Below are 15,475 nucleotides of genomic sequence, written 5' to 3'. Positions count from 1 at the left end.
TCCTCCTCTGCTCTCAAGAGAAAAGCCCCAGTTCTCTCAACATTTCCTCATAAAATCTACCCTCCAAACCAGACAGCATCCTGGTAAGATGTGCAGGTTAGATTGATTGGCTATGGTAAATAGACCCTTAGGACAGGATTTTCCAGCCACGCTCACCCCAAGGCTGGTAAATCCCAACTGAGGTTAATGGACTTTTGCATGGTCCATGTCCCACGCGCTACGATTCTCGTGGCGGGCAGGATGGGAAAATTCCGCACTTCTGTCTGGGGGATTAGCAACGTAAATATGTGAGCATAAGAACATAAAAAATAAGAGCAGGAGTAGGCCATCTAGCCCCTCAAGCCTGCCCTGCCACTCAATAAGATCATGGCTGATCTGATAGTGGTTCAGTTCCACTTATCTATGAAGTTACAAGGATGGGGCCGGGTAGGATTGCTGTTGGTGCAGACTTGCTGGATTGAATGGCTTCCTTCTGCACTGTAGGGATTTGATGATTCTATGAGTCTGCATCATTGTAATGTGTCTAAGGGTGAGGTGGAGCATGTGAATAGCAGGCCTGTATGCTGAGAGTGTGGGAGTGCTAACGGTTCAGTGATAGGGGTGTACATTCTCCTGCCAGCAGGCTTGCCTGCAGATTAAAATTCAGTGCATGGCCTTCCCACCACCAACCTGCCAACCCCTGACCTGAAATTTTTTATAGGCAGGGGAGGTGGCCGCCTATTGAAATCTTTAAGTGGTCAATGAATGGACCTTAACATAGCCCTGCTTCTAGTTTATCCAGGGGGAGACAACTTCAGCTGCATAGGCTGGTGTTAGGCCAGTCACATGGGGCAGGAAGGTGGGGGGTGGTGTTGGGGGTAGGAACAAGGTAGGTGACCTCCTTTTCAGGTCTTCTGGCCCCATCAAAGGCAATCCCCTCCAAGGTCATACTCCCCAGTTAAACTTTCCTTCAGTATCTCAATCTTGGCCCCCCACCCCACCTCACTGGGCCAGCCAGATCCCAACAAAATCCCCTCCCACTTACCTTGGTACCTGACTCCAGTAACAGCCTCGACTGGGGAATGTCCACAGCCCCAGCACTGGACACTGCTCTGTCTGGCTATTGTTTATTGAGCTGCAGGCCTTCCATCTCCTGAGGCAGGGCTTTCTCCTGAGATGAGGCAGGGGGAAGTCATGTCCTAAAACAATTAACGTTACGCCCAGCGTTGAGTTGTTGCATGGCAGCCATCAGCATTATGAGAAGGTTCTTCCCCTGATTTTTTTCAGCCAGGGGTCAAAGGTTTGCGGGAGGGGGGTTTGAAGTGGGTGAGGAGATGACAATTCTAGCCGAAATCCATAATGATGGTGCTCTGAATGACAAGTGCTTTATTATTCAGACATGGGTGCTACAACTGGACCCCAATTTTCCTCGGATGAAGTGATAATGTACGAGAGAAGAAAACCAATAAGAAGGAACAATTTTAACTCAAAAAATGGGTTGGAGTCAGAGGAAAATTAGAACATTCATAAAATTCAGCCCATGGTGCTTTGACCATCTGGAAAAGTTGGTGGTGCGGTGGTTATGAAGTAGCATTCACTGACCTTCACCACCTTTGTGAGGTCATTAAATATCTTAGGACTAGAGGGCACAGCCTCAAGATAAAGGAGGGACGGTTTAGAACGGAGTTGAGGAGGAACTTCTTCACTCAAAGGGTGGTGAATCTCTGGAATTCTCTGCCCGTTGAAGTGGTGGAGGCTACTTCGCTAAATATATTTAAGACGCAGGTTGATAGGTTTTTGATAGGCAAGGGGATTAAGGGTTATGGGGAGAGGGCGGGAAAGTGGAACTGAGCCATGACAGATCAGCCATGATCTTATTGAATGGCGAGGCAGGCTTGAAGGCCTACTCCTGCTCCTATTTCTTATGTTCTTGTGGCACCTGTCGCCAGGTTCCCAGGGGCAGACTCTATGCGTTGACCACTATGGCAACCTGCTTCCATTTCTTTCAAAGGATGGTCTTTCACGTATCCCACAGAAGCATGAGCTCTCTCTGCTCTTGTCCTGTTCCATGCCTAAGGCCTTTAGCACCACACCCATGAGAGGGGATCCCCCTCTTTCTCTCTGTCTCTTTCTGTCTCTCTATTGTTTGGCGTTCGATTTGTGCAACTCCTACATGCAGCCAGTGTGAATACAGACAATCAGCCCTCTCTCCCTTCTGTTAAGTGTAGTCCCCTTTTAAAAGAAACAGAAGAGCAGACCAGTTGCATAACTCATGTGCATACTGCTTCGCCCCCTGCTGAGCTCCCAGGCAGCCCGCAGCCTGATTCCCACTGGGGCCAATGTGACAGACATGTAAATAAAGATGCAGCATTAAGCTTGTGTGCTGCTTGTCTCAGTGAGAATAAGCCATGGGAGGTCACAAACCATCACCCCATTGCCAAAAAAGTGAGCCCTACCAAATTTTTAGCCCTTGATTCTTTAACAACTAAATTTCAAATTTAAATATTTTAAATTTCCACCCAAACTAACCCAGGCATTACTGGGTTAAAATTATCCCAGTAGCATTTATGATATTAGGTTGATTGGCCATGCTAAAATTGACCCTAGTGTTAAGGGGATTAGCAGAGTAAATATGAGAATAGGCCCTGGGTGGGATTGTGGTCAGTGCAGACTTGATGAGCTGAATGGCCTCCTGCTGCACTGTGATTCTGCTATGATTCTAACTGAAATCCATAATGATGGTGCTCTGAATCACAAGTGGTTTATAATTGAGACATGGGTGCTACAACTGGACCCCAATTTTCCTCAGATGAGGTGATAATGTACGAGAGAAGAAAACCAATAAGAAGGAACAATTTTAACTCAAAAAATGGGTTGGAATCAGAGGAAAATTAGAACACAAAGTGCATTAACCCACCCAACATCCAGTTTTAGCAGGGGCAGGGTGAGGGGTGAGTGGAGGTGGAGGATCAGTCTTTGAGTAAGGAGGCTTCATGTCTCCTTTTTAACAGGATTTCTATTTTCTTTTTACCAATTCTGGCTGTGTTTGTCCTTTTAGTTGGTCCACAGGTGCAAACTCTCAATCTATTGAAGCTAGCTGTGCGATTTGTCACTGCTGGCCGCTGGGGCTTAACCTTTAGCGAAGGCCTCAGCCAAAACTGGCAAATATCACAGTGACATTACAAGGGTGCACTTACTGGAATTGCTTTGAAGTCATATCCACCACTGAGCAATCTGGCACAATGTGTAAACCAGCACGGTGGAAAGCGGATCACATAGTGAAACCTTTACCATTGGGATTGGGTGGGTGGTACATTGGGGTAGATACAGCACAATATCCCAGCAAAATTGAATGAAGCTAGAAATCACGGAATAAAAACAGAAAATACTGGGAACATCCAACAATGATGTGGAGATGCCGGCGTTGGACTGGGGTTAAGAAGTCTCTCAACACCAGGTTAAAGTCCAACCAGTTTATTCGATAGTAAACCCACAAACTTTCAGGGTTTGCCCCTTCGTCAGGTGAGTGGAGAGTTCTGGTCTCAGACAGAGCATATAACAACACACAGAGTTTACAGAATACTGATTAGAATGCAAATCTTTAGCAGGTTAGCTGTAAAGACTCGCATTCTAATCAGTATTCTGTAAACTGTGTGTGCTGTTATATGCTCTGTGTGTGACCAGAACTCTCCACTCACCTGACAAAGGGGCAAACCCCAAAAACTTGTGGGTTTACTATCAAATAAACTGGTTGGACTTTAACCTGGTGTTGTGTAACATCTAACAAGTCAGGCAACATGGAGTGGAATTTTACATTTTGTGCAGAGTGCTGGCTGAGGTGAGAAAACCGACATGCAGCTCCTAGCTGCACAGCTGAGTTTTCTCACCAGAATCTTCAGCACTCTGTGCACAAGCTCTGGAGGCCTGGTTTTTGCCATCACACAAGAGAAGTGAGGCCTAATAGAGCCGGCAACGCCAGCTCCATAGAGATCAGAAAAGAGCACCCCATCTCTTCTGAAAGAATACTTGTGCCCCCATGACCCTACCATGTACAGATAAGGGGAACCCTCCCCCACAAGCACTGAGGCACCCCCCTGGCACATAATGGGGAACCCCAACGGTACTTTGCTGAGGCCCTACCCCAGCACTATCCTGGCAGATCCACATTTTAGAAAGCAGTTGTAATTCTAGATATGAGGGGAAAATATGGAAGGGAAGCCCGCTAACTATATTAAAATGAATTAAAATGTATTTAAATAAGGCCTTGCCCTTTCTGGTTGGAAATCTTGTTACTTTGCCAGCGAGGAATGAAAAGAAAATCAGGAAGTGAGATCTCACCGGTGACAATCTCATTTTCTAATACTTGCAAGATTTTGCACCCATGTCACCGTTTGTGTTCATGATTAATGTGGGTACAAAATCATCTCCATGGATACAAGATTGTCTGAGGAATGGGGAGTAGTGATTCATGGGTATTGGATGTTTTTGGGACTGGATGAACATTCTTGGTGGAATTCCCCAGCAGCTGGTATTAGAACTGCAGCTCTTCCTGATATTCATAGACTCATAGATGTTTATAGCACAGACAGATACAATTCAACCCATCGTGTCCATGCCGGTCAACAAAGATATTTATGAATGACCTGGACTTTGGTGCATGGGGCACTAGTTTGCAATTTGCAGTAATATGGAGCTTGGAAGTACTTGTATTGTGAGATATGAGGAGGGTAATGTAGAACTTTGAAAGCATATACATATGTTGGTGCAATGGGCAGGCAAATTGCAGGTGGAATTTAATGCAGAGACCTGTGAAATGATTCATTTTGATAGAAGAACACAAAGTGGCAATTTATAATAAAGCGTATAATTCTGAAGAAAAAGCAGAGGGACCAGGCTGTATATGTGCCTAACTCATTGAAGGTGGCAGGACGGATTGATAGACCATTTAATCAGCATACATCATCCTAGGCATTCTCAATAGGGACATAGAGTACAAAAAGCAAGCAAGTATAAAAGACTGGTTTGGCCACACCAGTGGTTCTTATTATTGATGATTAGTATACGCTTGGCCGTAGTGGACTGGGCAGGAAGGTTCAAAGGTAGATGAGTAGTAGCTGATGTTTAAGCAGATATTTAATTCCTCCCGACTAGAATGTATTCCAAAGTGGAGAAAAGGTTGTAAGAGGGGAGAAAAATCCATGGCTTAGCAAGGAAGTTAAAGACAACTTAAAGACAAATCTAAGGCATACTGTGTTGCAAAGGCCAGCAGCAGGCTGGAAGATTGGGAAACCCTTAAAGATCAACAAAAGGTTACTAAAAAAGAAATAAAAAGAGAAAGTGTAAATTATGAAAGAAAACTAGCACAAAAAAGATAGCAATGGCTTCTATAAGTATATAAAAGGGAAGAGGGGAGCTAGAGGGGAGTTAGGATTATGAGACTGGGCAGTTAATAGTGGGGAATAGAAATGGCAAAGATGCTAAATCAATATTATGCCTCAGTTTTTACACTGGTACCATCCCATAGTAACTACAAATGCAGAAGTAATGGAAAAGGAGGAATTTAGAACAATCATCATCAATAGGGAAGTAGTTCTCATCAAACTATTGGGATTGAAGGCAGGCAAGTCTCCAGGGCCCGATGGTCTACATTTTAGAGCATTAAAGGGAGTGGCAATGGAGATAGTGGATCCATTGGTTATAATATTCCAATATTCACTGGATGCGGGAAAAGTTCCAGTGGATTGGAAACATGCTAATGTTTCCCTTATCCAAAAAGGGAGGGAGGTAGAAAGTAGGAAACAGTAGACCAGTTAGTTTAACACCTGCTGTTGGGAAATTATTAAAATACATTATTAAGGAAGTAATAACTTAGAAACATAGAAAAACTACAGCACAATGCAGGCCCTTCGGCCCACAAAGCCTTAGAGATTACTAGGTTTGCCTATAACCCTCTATCTTACTAAGTTCCATGTACTCATCTAAAAGTCTCTTAAAAGACCCTATCGAATCTGCCTCCACCACCACTGCCAGCAGTCCATTTCACGCACCCACCACTCTGAGTGAAAAACTTACCCCTGACAACTCCTCTGTACCTACTCCCCAGTACCTTAAACCTGTGTCCTCTTGTAGCAACCATTACAGCCCTGGGAAAAAGCCTCTGACTATCCATTCAATCAACATCTCTCAACATCTTATACACCTTTATCAGGTCACCCCCATCCTTCGTCTCTCCAAGGAGAAAAGGCTGAGCTCCCTCAACCTGTCCTCATAAGGCATGCTCCCCAATCCAGGCAACATCCTTGTAAATCTCCTCTGCACCCAGACATTTGGAAAGTCAAAACATAATCCATCAGAGTCAGTATGGTGTTAAGAAGGGTCAATAATGTTTGACTAATTTGCTAGAGTTCTTCAGAGACTTAACAAGCCAAGTAGATAATGGGGATCCTGTAGATGTAGTATATCTGGACTTCAGGAAAGTTTTTGATAAGATGCCAGATAGAAGGTTAATGTATAAGGTAAGATCACATGGAATTAGGGTAATTTATTAGTCTGGATAGAAGACTGGCAGGCAGGGAGAAGGCAGAGAATTGGAATGAGTGGGTGTTTTTCTGGTTGGCAAGAAGTAACTAGTGGTTGCCATAGGGTTCGGACATTGGGCCCCAACTATTTACAGTCTGTATTAATGACCTGGACACAGGGATAGTAGGTAGCACAGCCAAATTTGCAGATAGCACTAAAATAGTGGTGATTGGAAGTTGCAATGAGGAAATAAGAAATTTACTAATGGATATAGATAGGTTAGACGAGTGGGCCAAAATGTGGCAGAAGGAGTTTAATGTTGATCAGTGTGAGGTTATCCATTTTGGTCAGGAAAATGAAAAGGCAACTTATTAACTAAATGGAAAAAGATTTTGGGGTGCTTCAATGCAGAGGGATCTGGGTGTCCTTGTGCATGAGTTGCAGAAAACTTATATGCAGGTACAGCATATAATAAGAAAATCAAATGGAATTTTGGCATTTATAGATTAGAGTATTAAAGTAAGGAAGTGTTGCTGCAACTGTACAAGACATTAGTGAGACTGCAGCTGGAGTGCTGTGTACAATTTTGGTTTCTGTATTTGAGGAAGGATGTAGTGGCATTAGAGGTAATTTAGAAGAGGTTCATTCAATTTATTCCAGAGATGAGAGGTTTGACTTATCAAGACAGATTGAGCAGCTTAGACCTGTACTCTCTAAAGTTTGGAAGAATGAGAGGAGATCTAATTGACATATATAAGATGATAAAAGGTATTGACAAAGTAGACGTGGAAAAGATGCTTCCTCTTATGGAACAATCTAGAACAAGACGTCATTGTTTTAGAATAAGGGGTAGCAGATTTAAAACAGAGATGAGGAGAAATTATTTCTCTCAAAGTGTTATGAATCTGTGGAATTCTCCAGAACATGGCGGATGTTGGGACATTAAATAAACTTAAGGAGGAGATAGAGAGATTTCTAATCAGTAATGGGAGGAAGGGTTATTGAGAAGGAGCAGGAAGATTGAGATGACGCCGAGAAAAGTTCAGCATGATCATATTGAATGGCGGAACAGGCTCAAGGGGCTGAATGGCCTACTCCTGTTCCTAGTTCTTATTATATTTCATTCTGGTGCTGCACTTTAGGAAATATGTGAAGGCATTAGAGTGGGCACAGAAAAAATTCAGGAGAATGGATCCAGTAATACATAGATTGAAAAAGTTGGGACTGCTTTCCTTGGAGAAGAGAAAGCTGAGAGAGGATTTATTTGAGATGTTCAAAATCACAAGGGGACTAGACAGAATAGATAGCGAAAACTTTTCCCATTGGTGGGAAAGAGGATCGAGAAGCAAAGGGTGTGGATTTAAAATAATTGGCAAAGGAAGCAATGGTGACATGAGGGGAAGCTGTTTTAAGCAATGAGCAATTAGGATCTGGAATGTGCTGCCTGAAAGTGTGATGGAAGTAGGGTCAGTCGAGACAATCAAGCGGGAATTGGGTTATTATGTGAAAAAGAAGAATGTACTGGACTACAGGAAAAGGTGGGGAAATGGCAGTCAATGAATCGATATTGCAGAGAGCCAGCACAGACACGGTGGGCTGAATAGTGTCCTCCTCCACTGAGACCTTTCTGTGTTTCAGTAATGTTTCATTGCATTGAAGGAACAGTATTGATCTGAAACTGAAGCTAGCTATGCTGCTGAGAATGCAGAGATGACAGCATTGAATTCTGTTATAAATATAGGGTGTTGTGGTGCAATTATTTCTTAATAAACAAGGTGTAAAATAATTTTTGGTCAAATTGTAATCCATTTTCTGGTATGTTCATTTAACAGAAATTCACATTGTAATGTTAGCATGTGTTAGTTGTGGCTCAGTACTCTCTGAGTCAGAATGTTGTGGTTTCGATTCTCATTCCAGATGCAATCAGCCTTACACTTCAGTGCAACGCTGATGGAGGTAGAATATTTTGGATGAGACATTAAACCGAGGCTCCATCTGCTATCTCAGGTGGTTGCAAAAGATTCCACAACTTTATTGGAATAGCAGGAGCTTGCTGTGCTCAAATTGGCTGACACTCAGTCCTCAGGGAGTGTCACATCAATAATGACGCAGTCTTAGGCTGAGATGTGAAATCAGCATTTAGTATCTTTTTTTATTAATTCGTAGGTCATGGGTGATGCTGGCTGGCCAGCATTTATTGCCCCAGGGCAGTCGAGAATCAACCACATTGCTGTGGCTCTGGGGTCACATGTAGGCCAGACCAGGTAAGGACGCTACATTTCCTTCCCCAAAGGACACTAGTAACCAGGTGGGTTTTTCCAACAATGATTTCATGGTTATCAGTAAATTCTTAATTCCAGTTATTTTATTCAATTCAAATTCCACCATCTGCTGCGACAGGATTCGAACCCAGGTTCCTGGAACATTAGCCGAGTTTTTGGATTAATAATCTAGTGATAATACCGCTAGGCCATTGCTTCCCCAACATAATTACTAGAATGAAAGAGGGGATAAGATTGTTCACAGGATGAATTCATCCCAAGAGATGGTGAAGGAGCATCCAGTTTCACATCTAAGGGATTGGGTGGCACAGTGGGTTTAGAATGCCATCTAGATAAAGAACAGCACAGCACAGGAAACAGGCCCTTCAGCCCTACAAGCCCACGCTGCCCATTTTAACACGCAGTGAGTGCCTTATATTCTACCGACGACACTTTTATCTACCTCTAGTGGACTCCACAATAATCGGGTGTAAATGTAGGGAATTATATGTGCGCCAGATTAAGGGAGATCCAATTTAGGGACAAGTTATTGACACCAATCAGCCTAAAAAGCACGTTTTTTGGGTGTGGGAGGAAACCGGAGCACCCAGAGAAAACCTACGCAAGCACAGGGAGAATGTGCAAACTCCCACAGACATTGACCCAAGCCGGAGATCCGACCCAGGTCCCTGTATCTGCACAGCAAACAGTGATAGTCACTGAGCTGTCGTGTTGCCCGTCAATTGGTCCAGTTTAAGCGTACACGAATGGATGTGAAGCACTAGGCAACTCTCGAAGCAACATCCAAGAGCAGCCCTCGCACAACCCATCGCGTGTATGCCCCTTGTTGGTCAACAAGGTGGACCAAATCGCCTGTGGATGTAAAAAGGAGACATCAATAAACATACAACAGACTATACAGACATTAATGGAAGATCCCCAATAGCTCCAACGTAAGTGACAGGTGAGCCTTAAAATTTGTTCATCACTGGAATATAGTATCCAGAAGATCCCAAAGGCCTAGAGCCTTTCTCTCCACCCTCCAGTCATTTGTCTGAATCAGGTCTGAGAATCTGTGACTAAATTCCTGATGGACATCAGCTCACAGGATAACATATCACATTATCTAGTAGCAACTGACACTAAATTGGCATTTTCACTCAGATAGGGCTGATGCAGGGAGTGGAAAATCTCACACTGTTGAAGTAAGGAACTTTTACTGATCTTAGGGGAGTTGAGATGAGGGCAAAGGAAAGTGGGAATGTTTCTGGAAATGTGTTTATGCCCCTGAGTTGAAGCTCTTCACCTATAGTGAGCACAATGTTTGACCTCACCAATAATCCACTTTGACTTTCTTCATAACATGTAGATATCTGTGGTGAGACACCGCGGGTTGGAATTAAAAATCAAAAATGGGCAATTTTCAACTCTGCAGCATGGCCACATAGTTAAGTCTGCCTGGTAGTATAATCCCTTTAAGGGGGCATTCCCTGAGAGCCACGTGATGGGGCCAAACCCTACGGAGTGTCAAGGCAGGAAGCTGAGCCAATTAAGTGCAAGAGCGCTACCCAAGATTGGGAAGGATCAGCAATTGGTGCCAGGTTGGAGCTGACATGTTCAACACAAATTGGATCGTAATCTTCCCACACTTAGTCATTTTTTGGGAGGGGGTTAGTTTAACACCTGTGAAGAAACTGGATGAGGAGCCCAACAAGGGATCTGAATCATTTACCAAGCAATAGCCTTGATAGTAAATGGCAGACCTCTTAAAATGGAAGTCGACACAGGAGCTAGGGCTACATTCATATGGGAGCAAGCATTTTGTTACCTTCAAAAAGGTCTCTGGCCATTGAGATTAAATTGGAGCTATATTGTCGATCTATACAAGAGAAACATAGACTTTATGAGCATCAGCAGTCACAGTGTCCTACATGGATCAGAGGGGCTAGTTAACTGCTTTTATAATTAAAGGACATCAGCTTTTTTTAATGGACCATGGTTGGCTTAAACAGATTAAACTGAATTGGTTAGAGATTTTGGCTGAAATTCTCCCAAAAAAATTCTAAGTTTGAATTCACGTGAAAACTGGAGTAAATCACATTTTTTTTTACTGGAGTTCAGAGAAGAATCTCCCCCACTCTGTGCACTGCAGAGGCCACCAGCAGGTATATCATTATGAAGCTGGTGGCGGGGCCTATTCCCATAGGAGAGGCTGGCAGCATCACGCTGAGCGGGCCACTGCACATGCACAGATCTGTCAGTGCCGGGATCGACACATGCGCATTGCTGGCTTTCCAATTGCTGGCCAGCTGAATCACTGCATTGCTGGCTCTCCGCCACCTCAGGACCCAATCATTGGCCCCTGCCCCATCCCAGGCCAGCCCCAAACACCACCTTCCCGACCTGCCCCAATCCCCACTCCCCCACCCCCTGATTCCCCACTCCTGCAGTCCCAGACACCCCACAGATCCAACATCCCCGGCAGGCTGACCCGCCCCCACCCCCACCAGTCCACCCCAATCAGTGGCCTCCCTCAGCCAACGCTGTCTACCTGATATGTTGCAAGAAAGGATGTCCCGAAGCATGGTACATTGGGGAAACCATGCAGTCGCTACGACAACAGATGAATGAACATCGCTCGACAATCACCAGGCAAGACTGTTCCCTTCCTGTTGGCGAACACTTCAGTGGTCACGAGCATTCAGCCTCTGACCTTCGGGTAAGTATTCTCCAAGGCGGCCTTCACGACAGACGACAGCGCAGAGTCACTGAGCAGAGACTGATAGCCAAGTTCCGCACACGTGAGGACAGTCTCAACAAGGATCTTGGGTTCATGTCGCACTATCTGTAACCCCCGTGACTTGCCTGGGTTTGCAAAACCTCACTGTCCTGTCTGGAGACAATACACATCTCTTTAACCTGTGATCAGTGCTCCTTCCACTCACATTGTCAGCCACTTTAAGACTTGAACAGCAGGTTAGGTGTAAAGATTCGCATTCTAATTAGTAATTTGTAAACTATCTGTGCTTTATATGCTCTGTCAGAGGCCAGAACTCTCCATTCACCTGATGAAGGGACTAACCCAAAAGATAGTGAGTGTACTATCAAATAAATCGGTTGGACTTAAACCTGGTGTTGTCAGACTTTTTACTGTGTTCACGAGTAACCTCAGGCAGTACAGGCATTGAACCCACACTGTTGACATTGCTCTGCATCATGATCCAGCCGTCCTGCTAACTGAGCTGTTAGTTTGAATAAGACTTTTAGAGTAGGACAACTGATGAAAAATAAGTTTAGCTCTGATATCAAGAGGGACTACACTGCAAAGCAAATGATAAACGTTTTAAATAATCATCTAGGATAGATAATGGAAATGTGAGCTTGAGATTGACCAAAACATGGTTGGATAATAAAACCCGTTAAAATGAGCTAAAGTCAGCCAAGGGACTTACCTTGTTTTAGATTTTCTTATGTTCAGTGGAAGAAACTCTATCAGGGCTTTAAGCCCTAGGGTCAGTGAGAAAGGTTTTCAGTTACTGGCAAGAAGAACATACATTTCCTGTGGATAAATGATGTCTCCCTGGATTTATTTAGAAGTGTATGTGTTCCAGAAGGTCCCAAAAGTTTTTGCTTGCTGCATTTCAAAATGGTTTTAAAATGAACTCATATTTTATTGGTTTTGGTAAGACTCCAAATTGAGAAACAGTTTAGCTGAAATTGAATAGACTGGCATCTGTCATTGTTACTGTTTCACAGCCTTTTACTCAACAATTCAAACATTCATTCACAATGAATACTCATGCAGTGAGTTCAGTCGCAATTGTGGTGAAGATTCAATATCTTTTCACACAATCAAAATATCCTTTCCACCACACTGCCCTCCCACCATCACACTGCCAGCAATGAAGATGCCAAGTACTGGCTGTATTAGTGACCATTGCCAGTTCAGTTACAATTTGGCTGTTATCACTATCCTTTTCTTAGGGAAACCTAACAACGATACGGCACAGGGAAGGCCATTCAGCACATTGTGACTATGTCAGATTAGTCCTCTGCTATGTTGAAAAGATGGGGTAGGGTTTATAATCAGCATTATTGTACATGGATGAATCAGCATAAATCAACTTGTTCAAAGCTTCCTCATTGCCTGCCACGGAGAAACAGAAAACCATTCCACAACAGACATGAAAACTTTTGGTTACGTAGGTGGCTGGAACTATTATTCATAATGATAGAATTTGTAAAGCTCAGTCTAAAGCTCAGTCCATATTTTTCTTTCACTGAAATTAAAAAATTATGTCTAACCATTACGAGAAAAGATTGGCCTTGCAATTACAGTTCTACATGCCCATGGTCGGTGCCACCTTATCAGTGATCAGCTGGACTGTGGGAATGCCAAGTCAGCTATTCCAAATCAATTTCATCCAACACACCCAAGCATGGATTACATTCTGTGTATCTCATCTAGTTTTTGGACTGAGAGCAAACACTGCTAGCTGGAGGAAACCTAAGTAATTGGTAAATGAACCAGAGGTAAGCAACTTGATGCTGCAGGTTGCTACCATCTGGAATGCACTGCCTAAAAGGTTGGTGGAAGAAGTGAACTGATTGAATAATACAAAAGGAAATATTTGTCACACTATCAGGAAAGAGCCAGGGATTAACTAGCTAGCTCTTCCAAAGAGCTGACCTACAGACACATGGGCCAATTGGCCACCTTCTATCCTGTATGGCTCTATGACCCCTTTTAGGAACATAGGAATTAGGAGCAGAAGTAGGCAAATTCAGCCCTTCGAGCCTGTTCCACCATTTAATTAGATCATGGCTAATCTCTCAATGGCAGAGGAACCGAATAGTTACTTTGCATCAGTCTTCACGGTGGAAGACACCAGTGGGATGCCAGAGCTTCAGGAGAGCCAGAGGGCACAGGTGAGTGTAGTGGCCATCACTGAGGAGACGGTTCTGGGAAAACTGAAAGGTCTAAAAATGGATAAATCACCTGGACCCAATGGACAACACTCCAGGGTTCTAAAAAGGACAGCTGAGGAAATTGTGGAGGCATTGGTGGTGATCTTTCAGGAATCACCAGAGGCAGGGAGGGTGCCAGAGGACTGGAAAGTAGCTGATATAACACCGCTGTTTAGGAAGGGAGGAAGGCAGCAGATGGGAAATTACAGGCCGGTTAGCCTGACTCTGGTCATTGGCAAAATTTTAGTCCATTATTAAAGATGAGATCGCAGAGTACTTGGAAGTGCACGATAAAGTAGGACTGAGTCATCACAGCTTCAACAAAGGGAGGTCGTGTCTGACAAATCTGTTACAGTTCTTTGAGGAAGCAACAAGGAAGTTTGATAAAGGAGAACCAGGGGACGTGATTTATTTAGATTTCCAGAAGGTCTTTGACAAGGTCCTGCATAGCAGGCTGTTAAATAAATTAAGAGCAGATTGTGTTAAGGGTAAGATCCTGTCATGGATAAAGGATTGGCTGACTGGCAGAAGGCAGAGAGTAGGGATAAAGGAGTCTTTTTCAGGATGGCAGCCTCTGACTAGTGGTGTGCCTTTGGGGTCAGTGCTGGGGCCACAACTTTTCACAATATACATTAACGATTTAGAAGAAGGAACTGAAGGCTAAGTTTGCAGATGATACAAAGATATGTAGAGGGACAGGTAGCATTGAGGAAGCGGGGGGCTGCAGAAGAACTTGGACAGGTTAGGAGAGTGGGCAAAAAAGTGGCAGATGGAATACAATGTGAAAAAGTGTGAGGTTATGCACTTTGGAAAGAGGAATGGAAGCATCGACTATTTTCTAAATGGGAAAATGCAAAGGGAAATCAGAAACACAAAGAGACTTTCGAAAGCTTGTGAGTTTACTATCAAATAAACCTGCTGGACTTAAACCTGATGTTGTCAGACTTCGTACTAGAATACAAGAGCAGGGATGTATTTCTGAGGTTGTATAAGGCTCTGGTCATACCCTGTTTGGAGTACTGTGAGCAATTTTGGGCTCCATATCTAAGGAAGGATGTGCTGGCCTTGGAAAGGGTCCAGAGGAGGTTCACAGGAGTGACCCTGGAATGAAGAGCTTGTTGTATGAGGAACAGTTGAGGACTCTGTGTCTGTACTCATTAGAGTTTAGAAGGATGAGGGGGGATCTTATTGAAACTTACAAGATACTGCGAGGCTTGGATAGAGTGGACATGGACAGGATGGTTCCATTAATAGGAAAAACTAGAAGCAGAGGGCACAATCTCAAGCTGAAGGGACAATCCTTTAAAACAGAGATGAAGAAGAATTTCGTCAGCCAGACAGTGGTGAATCTGTGGAACTCTTTGGCGCAGAAGGCTGTGGAGGCCAGGTCATTGAATGTCTTTAAGACAGAGATAGATAGGTTCTTGATTAAAAAGGGGACCAGGGATAATGTGGAAAAGGCAGGAGAATGGGGATGAGAAAAATATCAGCCATGATTGAGTGGCAGTGCAGACTCTATGGGCCGTCTGGCCTAATTCTGCTCCTACGTCTTATGGTCTTATAGTCTCTCAAATCCACCTCCCCATCTGTTCCCATAATCCTCTCATCACTTATTAGAAATATATCTGTCTCCTTCTTGAAACCATTCAACAATTCAGACTCCACCGCATTATGGGGCAGCAAGTTCCACAGATTCATCACCCTCTGCGAGAAGTAGTTGATCCTCATCTCAGCTTTAAATCTACCAC

Source organism: Carcharhinus amblyrhynchos, chromosome 21 (assembly GCF_965287045.1).
Source record: "Carcharhinus amblyrhynchos chromosome 21, sCarAmb.v2.hapA, whole genome shotgun sequence".
NCBI lineage: Eukaryota > Metazoa > Chordata > Chondrichthyes > Carcharhiniformes > Carcharhinidae > Carcharhinus > Carcharhinus amblyrhynchos.
Note: the sequence above shows the minus strand (reverse complement) of the source record.